Here is a 9358-nt window from a genome sequence, read left to right as displayed (position 1 = left end):
AGAGATTCTTAGTGTGGCATTGTAGGATCAACTCTGTACTGAGAACCACAAAGTTGGTGCTCCAAACCCACAAACAGTTCAAATGACCTCGCAGTCCAATGCTTATCCTAGAGCACCAACAAGACTCTCTCGTATATATATTTTGTTGTTTTTTTGTTGTTAGGTGCCATTGAGTTGGTACCATTTCATAGAGCCCCTATGCACAACAGAACGAAACACTACCTGGACCAACCTCACAGTCATTGCTACATTTGATTCCATCACTACTGCCACTGTGTCAAGTCACCTCGTTGGGGGTCTTCCTCTTTTTCTCTGATGCTCCATTTTACCAAACATGCTATCTTCCTCCAGGGACTTGTCCCTCCTGACTATATGTTCAAAGTATAAGAGACGAAATTTGGTCATCTTGGACCACAAGGTTGATTTGAAACACAAACTCACCAGCCTCTCCTTGGAAACCCTATACAGGGTTGCTATGAGTTGGAATTGTCTCAACAGCACTTAACAACAACATATATTACTCAGTACAGGATATCTACAGGTAAGATGTTTCTGATTGGTTGAAAAATTACTTAAGGGATTAATTTGGATGCAAGAACTTGTTGTTGGTAAGTGTCACCAAGCTGGTGTTAACTTATAGTGATCCTATATAGGTCTCTGGTAGCGTAGTGGTTACGAATCGGGCTGCAAACCTTAAGGTCAGCGGTTCGAAACTACCAGCCGCTCCGCGGGAGAAAGATGAGGCTTTCTACTCCCGTAAGGATTTACACCCTCGGAAACCCTGTACAGGGTCGCTATGGGTCGGAACCGACTCGACGGCACTTAACAACAACAACAACAACATATAGGTCTTCTAAGGAGTGACTGGTGGGTTTGAACTACCGATCTTGTAGTTAGCAGTCCAGTGCTTATCCTACGGAACCACATCAGGACTCTTGGATGAAACCTGAACATACTTTGTATTAAAGATCTGGAGTATCAGTTCCTATGATTAGAAAGTTCATCAGCAGCAAGAAAATTCACCAATTTATTGTTTATTCCAAGTATAATTAAGACTTTCATAAAAACTGTACCTGAAAACAGACAGTTTGAAATCTATTACCAGATTGTTTTGTATGGGTTAAAAACATTGTCTACGTTCTGACAAAGAAGAGAGTTTAAGCGGGTGAGGACTGACTAGGTCAGATTTCATGTCGTTTTTTCAAGGAAGGACATACCATAAACTGTGTAATTGAGACTAAAACTTTCTCTTTAATTCACTGCGTCCATGCATGTGTGTGCACCAGTGTGTTTGTGTATGTGACTTTGTGTCTATATATTTCAGGTTAGTTAGAAATATTCCTATAATATCATGTTGTTGTTGTTATGTGTCATGGAGTCAGTTCTGACTCATAGCGACCCTGTACAGGGTTTACAAGGCTGTAAATCTTTACGAGAACAGACAGCCTAATCTTTCTCCCACAGAACAGCTGGTAGTTTTGAACTGCTGACCATGAGATTAACAGGCCAATTTGAAGCCACTATGCTACCAAAGCTCCATTACAAAAATTGGAAAATGCGAAGCTATTATTTCTCAACATATCCTTCATTTAGGGCTATACATGTCTGCAGGTGGTATTTCCAAATGATGGTGTAAGGTAAGCACTGGACTCACAACCTCAGTGTCAGTGGTTCAAATCCACCAAACACTCCTTGGAAACCACATGCTGACTAAATGGCACTTAACAACAACAACTGTGAAGAATTCTGCACTCTTCCATTTACACCACAGCAAAACAGCAATTTTGACATCTTTGAAGGACTCAAATTGTGTTCCTTTTAAATATCGTTTGAGTTTGGGGAACAAAAAGCCGTCTGAAAAGGCAAGATAATTGCAGTAGGGTGGAGGAGGTAAGGTTTCCCAGTGAGATTTATATAGCACAGGCTTTGCTGTCTTTAAAACATGAGTGAGTACATTGTCATGATGGAAAGAGAAAACTTTTCAGGGACACTTTTCCGACTTTTTCAAGTGTCTTAAAATTTCTTCCTAATAGCTTACATGATTGTCTGATGTGCTTTGAGAAAATCTATCAAGGTTACCCTTTTGAATTTCCAAAATGGCATCGTTATAACCTTCTGAGCTGACCTCTGTGTCTTGCATTTAACTGACCCAGCAGATCCCTTTAAAAACCACTGTTTTGATTGGGCCACAAGGTCAGTTTGAATTGCAAGGTTGATGACTCAAAACTCACCAGTCACTCCTCAGAAATCTTATACAGGGTTGCTATGAGTCAGAACCAACTTGAGAGCACTTTAACAACAATAATGAAACGAAGACATTAAGGCAAGTATATTACTCCTGCTGATATCCTCACATCTATTTTGAAATAAATCCATGCATGTATCAATTGGAACACTGGTAGCAATACTTTCTGACTTACTTTTGTAGAATAATGGGAATAGAGAGGAAATGAAACATATGTGGGTGTTTTTGCTTTGTTTTATTGTTGTTGTTGTTATTCAGTGCCATCAAATCTGTTTGACTCAGTAATTCCATGCACAACCTGTGCCATTCTCACAATTGTTACATTTGAGCCCATTGTTGCTGCTACTTGTGTCCATCCATCTTATTGGAGGTCTTCTTTTTCGCTGTTTAGTTAACTTTACCACACATGATGTCCTTCTTCAGAGACTGGTACTAAGTATGAGAGACAACGTCTGGCTATCATGGCTTCTAAGGAGCATCTTGTCTGTACTTCTTCCAACAAACTGAATAGGTATGATGAAAGGATACAACCCTGATGCACACCGCTCCTGATTTGAAACCATTCAGGACACCTTTGTTCTGTTCTAAAGACTGTCTCATGGTCTATGTGTAGGTTTCTCATGAGCACAATGAAGCGTTCTGGGATTTCCATTCTTCACAAATTAATCCATGGAGCTGAATGTCTTAGTATAGTTAACAAAGTACAAGTCAACACCTTTGTGGTGTTTTCCACTTTTAGCCAAGGTCTATCTGACAACATCAATGATATCCTTCATTCTAAGCCCTCTTCTGAATCCAGCTTGAATTTCTGCAAATTCCTTGTTGATGTACTGTTGCAACTAATTTTGAATTCTCTTTAGCAAAATTTTACTTGCATATGAAATTAATGGTAATATTTAATAATTTCCCCAGTCTGTGGGGTTATCTTTCTTTGGAATAGGCAGAAATATGCATCTATTCCAGTCTGTTGGCCAGGTAGCTGTTTTCCAAATTACTTGATATAGACCGGTGGTGTCTCCAGCACTGCATCAGTTGATTAAAACATTTCTATTTGTATACCGTCAATTCCTGATGACTTGTTTATGCCAGTGCCTTCAGCATAGCTTGGAATTCTTTCTTTAATATTATTGGTTCTTGATCATACACTACCTCTTGATTGAACACTGACCAACTCTTTTTGTTACACTGACTGTGTATTTCTCCCATCTTCTTTGGATACTTTCATAGTCATTCAATATGTTGCCCATACGATCCTTCAATACTGCAACAGGAGGCTTGGATTTTTTCTTTAATTCTTTCAGCTAGAGAAATGCTGAATATGTTCTTCCCTTTTTGTATTCTAACTCCAGGTCTTTGCACACTTCATTATAATATTGTTTTGCTTTAATGCTATCAAAAGCCCATCAAATCCCAAGAAGACCTCTCCCTGAAAAAACAAAGCAAAACAAAAGAATCGATGCATTGTACTTAAGGAGTTATCAAACTTGTCATATAAGAGACCAAACTTGTTGAATATTCGAATCTTCTCTTGTATCCTTTATATTCCTTTTTTCTCTATGTCACATTCTCCCTGTTCACCATGATCCAGCAACATGTTGAAAATGTTCCAACTTCATAATTTTGGAAGCTATTATTCCTGTGATGGAAAATTCTTCTACCAGGAAACCAAAGGCTTTCCCTCTCATCTCCTGACAACACAGATGGCACCTTCTCTGAGAGGACTTCCTTGGCCACAATATTTAAACTTTAGCTCCATTGTGACGGTCTCTGGCTTTGTTTCCCTTAGCACTTATCATCATCTAATATGCTATCTGTCTTACTAGTTCATCCTGTTTATAAACGTGCCTGCATTTCCCCCCAAATTTAAGGTCCAGCTTGGCCATTCAGATCCTTAGAAAGCTGCCCTGCAGGGAAAGGAACTGACTTTTCTTGCCAACGACTGATAGTCATCAATCCTGGTAAACTGCAATGCTTGAATGGCAGCCAGTGACCATGGTGTCACTCTGGATTATGGGGATGATCAGGACAATGGTCAAGTCTACACTGGATCCGATTGTTCTTGCATTCTGCTCCTAATACTTGCACAAAGATGTGCTGTTTCTCCTTAATCAGATAATAATTAAACTTTGGGATCCTGTGGGGTTAGGTCTTTGCCCTGCCATGGACTAAAACAGTCAAGAGGTCTTCAGGTATCCACTATTGATCTGGAACCTGTTGGGTTAACATACATGCTGCTGGACTCTGTTTCCTTGTTCACATACCATCCTCTTAGAATAAATGCATGGCTTCCCATCAGTGTTTACTCATTACTCTATCCCTAGAACTGCCAAAAGTACCTACCACCGTGAAAGGCTCGATAAAAATTTGTGACCGTGTGAATCTATTCCTCTGAGCTTCCAGCCCACCTATAATCACGTTGGATATGCTCAGTAGCCCTCAGTGACTTGGTGATTGATTCATCCTAATAATACTACACAGAAGACATCAAAAGGAGAGGTCACTGAGATTTGTGAGGCCCCCATAAAAGATGGGGCCACAGAAATGAGGGAACAATAAATTTTTAATGAAAGGGACAGTAAAAGTGCTCCAAACTCAAACAAACATAAGGAAAATAGGACTAAGGAAATGCTCTTGTTTGGACCAGATATATGTCACTCATGCCACTTAACATGTCATTGTTGGGTGGAAATTCCAGATAGATTTCAGGAGTATCAGGAGGAAATTAGGAACCCAGATGGTACAGTGGTTAAAGCACTCTCTTGCTTATCAAAAGTTGTGGTTGGAACCCACCAGCCTCTCTGTGGAGGAGCAATGTGGCCGTCTGGTTCTGTATAGATTTAGATCCTTGCAAACTATATGGAGTAGTTGTACTCTGCCTTACAGGGTCACTAAGAGTTCGAGTCAAGTCCACAGCTGTGGGTTTAGTTTGGGGAAAAAGCAAGTGATTAGAACCTCAGCACACTGACAAACACAGAGGCCATACAATATCCCAGCATCAGCCCCCGCCTCTTAGACCACAGTCTGTCTGGACACTTCACGGACAACACAGCTTCAGTCCTCTGCAGGCCTTGCAATGAGAGCTAATCTCATTCCCATTATAAAGTTGAGAACACTGAAGCTAAGAGACATTAAGGAACTTGCTGAAGATTATGAAGTTCATGGGTAACAGAGCTGGGACTTCAACTCAGATTGATTGAGCACCTGCCAGAGGGGATAAGAGGATCAAAGGAAGGTAAGGTTTATTTTTAGCATAGAGACTGACGGTGACAGTTTGGATTTGTGAGGGATGGAGTTCATGGAAGAAAGAACAATGAAGCTTCTAAGTGATGAAATATATATTCTTATGATAAAAAAAAAAGTATTTGTAGTTTAAATAGAACAAAATGAATCTAGAGTGTGTGGCAATCCACACGATATGCAGGAGGCAGAGAGACAGCATTTTTAATCAGCTTATATCAAGGACTCTGGTGTCTGCTGAGTGTGCAGTGATCTGCCTCTTGCTATCTAAGTGACTTCAGACAACTTATTTAATCTTTCTTGAATTGAAATCCACCCAACTGCAATATTATTTATTTAATTGGGTTATTATGTACGTTGAACATGTTATCAGGAGGGACCAGTATCCAGAGAAGGACATAATGTTCAGTAAAGTAGAGGGTCAGCAAAAAAGGGGAGGACACAGAAACAGATGGACTGGCACAGTTACTACAACAAGCCAGCAGTGGTTGTGAGGCTGGAACAAGATGAGGCCATGTTTCCTTCTATTGTACATAGGGCCACTATATGCCAGAAACAACTGGATGGTAACTAAGAACAGCAACATTATGAAGACTGAGCCAATCAATACATGGTAATATGTGTGAACAATTATCATTATGAAGAGTTATCGTGGAGGTATGTGTGTTGCTATGATGCTGAGCAGGTTTTGTCGGAGTTTTCAGACTAAGACTAAGTAGGGCAAAAGTCTTGGTGTTTTTCACCCAAATCCTCAAGTGTTGTAATGCCACAGGACGTAGTCTGTGGTCCTAACCAATCCCAAATGTACACTTCTAGCTCCAAGTTTTGTTCTTTTGGCAGTCCATGGTACTTTTAATATTCTCCCCCAACACCATAACTCAAATGCATCCATTCTTCCAAGGAAGACTGTAGAAGAATGGATGCATTTTCGTTATGGCGTCAAGGGAGAATATTAAAAATCCTATGGACTGTCAAAAGAACCAACACATCTCTGTTGAAAGAAGCAAAACCAGAATGCTTCTTGGAAGCCAGGATGACCGGACTTCATCTCTTATACTTTGGACATATTATCAGGAGGGACCAGTCCCTGGAAAAGGACATCATTCTTGGTAAAGTGGACGGTCAGACAAAAAGAGAAAAACCCCCAAGGAGATGGATTGGGACAGAAGCAATGGGGTCAAGTGTAGCAATGATTGTGAGGTTGGCGCAGGACTGGCTAGTGTTTCGTTCTGTTGTGCGTAGGGTCACTATGAGTTCGTACTGATTCGATGGCACTTAACAACAGCAAAAATGAAAAATTCAAGGTACGTATGATGGTTTATAATAACAAATTGGTACTACTTTGTGACACACATCAAAACATCATTATTATTGTATTTTTATGGTAAAGATGTTTTAGTGTATCTGGAAGTGTTTCTTTTTCTAAGAATAAAAAAAAATTAAAATAACAGTACACTATCTACTATAAGGAGTCCTGGTGTGGCGCTGTGGGTTAATGCACCACACTGCAAAGCCATTTCAACTGCAAGATCAGCAATTCAAGCTCACCAGCTGCTCCTAGGAAACCCTATACAGGGTTGTTATAGGTCAGAATCGACTTGACGGCGCTTAACAACAACAGCAACAACAACAACATCTACTATAAGACGCTCTGGTAGCGTAGTGGTTATGAGTTGGGTTGTTAACCTCAAGGTCAGCAGTTCAAATCTATCAGCTGTTCTGCAGGAGAAAGATTAGACTTTCTACTCCCATAGAGATTTACAGCCTCAGAAATACTATATAGGGTCACTATGAGTCGGAACTCAATCCACGGCACATAACCAAGCAACCAAATATATGTTATGGATTCCTGATGTGGTGCTGTAAGATAAGTACTGAGCCACAAAGTTAATTTGTACTGCAAGGTCAGCAGTTCAAACTCACCAGCTGCTCCTTGGTTTCCCTATACAGGGTCGCTGTGAGTTGGAAGCGACTCCATGGCACTTAACAACAACAACAAAGCCCAAAGTTGAGTCACACATTTATCTATGTCTGATGGCTGGTCTCCAGACACAAAAAAATGTTCCACCAGTTTCTTTTTACAACTATAGGCTAATGAGGAGTTCTGGTGTGGCACTGTAGGATAAGCACTGGACTAGTAACAATATGGGTAGTAGTTCAAACCCACCAGCTACTCCTTGAAAACCCTGTACAGGGTCACTATGAGTTAGAACCACTTTTAAGGCACTTAACAACAGTATAGGCAAATAACAGGAGCAAAGTGGCAGTGTCTGCTTCCATAGGGAGTTCTAGTGTGGCACTGTAGGGTAAGCACTGGACTGCTAAGCAAGAAGACGGCAATTCAAACCCACCAACCATTGCTCAGAACTCCTAGACAGGGCACTCTGAATTAGAACTGACTCCATTGCACACACCAGCAGCTCCTGATAGCGAGTTGCATTCTCAAGAACCCTAAGGAACAATTCTACTCTGTTAATACAGTCACCAGGAGTCAGAACTGATTTGATGGCTGAGGGTTTTTTGTTTGTTAAAATCTAATGAAGAAACCTGATGGTGCTGTGACTTAGGTATTGAGCTGCTAACTAAAGGATAGATTGTTCAAACCCACCAGCCCTTCCATGGGAGCTATCTAAGGCAGTCTGCTCCCATAAGGAGTTACAGCTGTGGAAACTTATGGAACAGTTTGAATCTGGCCTATAGTGTCATTATGAGTCAGAATCCACCTGATGACAATTGGTTTGGGTTATAGGCCAATGGCAATCTCATCCTTCTGTTGCTCACAACAAAACACTTACGAGTCATCCTTGCCCCTTCTCTTTCTTTCCTGCTCCCTCTCAGAAACCCTATTGTTTCCACATTCAAAAGAAGGGAAAGCTCTCTTCACATCCACTGCCAAAATCCTGACTCAAAGCACCATTATCTTGGGCCTGGAGTACATCAATCACCTCCTAATGAGTTTCTGCAGTCCCTTATCAACACAGAAGCCCAAAGAAGTAGTATAATGTAATCAGAACATGGTACCCACCAGCCTTTGTATCTGAGAGTAAGCTGAAGTATTAAAAATGATGTGCAAAGCCTTCGCTGATACTTCTTTGTTGTTGTTGTTAGGTGCCATCAAGTCAGTAACAACCCATAGTGACCTTATGCACAGCAGAATGAAACACTGCCCGATCCTGGGCCAACCTCACTACTGTTGCCATGATTGAGTCCATTGATGCTGCCACTTGGCCAATTTATCTTGCTGAGGGTCTTCCTGTTTCTCTCTGACCCTCCACCTTACCAAACATGATATCCTTCTCCAGTGACTGGTCCCTCCTGACAATAATTCTGAAGTATGAGCGATGAAGTTTGGCCATAACGGCCTCCAAGGAGCACTCTGGCTGCACTTCTTCCTAAACGGATCTATTGCTTCTTTTGGCAGCCCATGGCACTTTTAGTATTCTCCTCCAACACCACAACTCAAAGGCATCAATTCTTCTACGATCTTCTGTATTCAGTGTCCAGCTTTTGCATCCATATGAGGTTATTGAAAATACCATGGCTTGGGTCAGGCGCACCTTAGTTCTCAAGCTGACATCCTTACTCTTCAACACTTTAAAAAGGTCTTGTGCAGCAGACTTCCCTAATGCAATACATCATTTGATTTCTTGACTGCTGTTTCCATTAGTGTTGATAGTTGATCCAAGAAGAATGAAGTCCTTGACAACTTCAATATTTTCTCCATTGATAAGAATGTTGTTGGTCCAGTGGTGACAATTTTTGTTTTCTTTACATTGAGATGTAATTCTTACCCAAGGCTGTGCTCTTTGATCTTCATCAGTAAATATTTTAAGCCCTCTTCACTTTCAGCAAGCAAGGTTGTATCATCTGCATATC

The sequence above is a fragment of the Chrysochloris asiatica genome, unplaced genomic scaffold (assembly GCF_000296735.1).
Source record: "Chrysochloris asiatica unplaced genomic scaffold, ChrAsi1.0 scaffold00041, whole genome shotgun sequence".
Taxonomy (NCBI): Eukaryota; Metazoa; Chordata; class Mammalia; order Afrosoricida; family Chrysochloridae; genus Chrysochloris; species Chrysochloris asiatica.
This window is presented reverse-complemented; position numbering follows the sequence as displayed.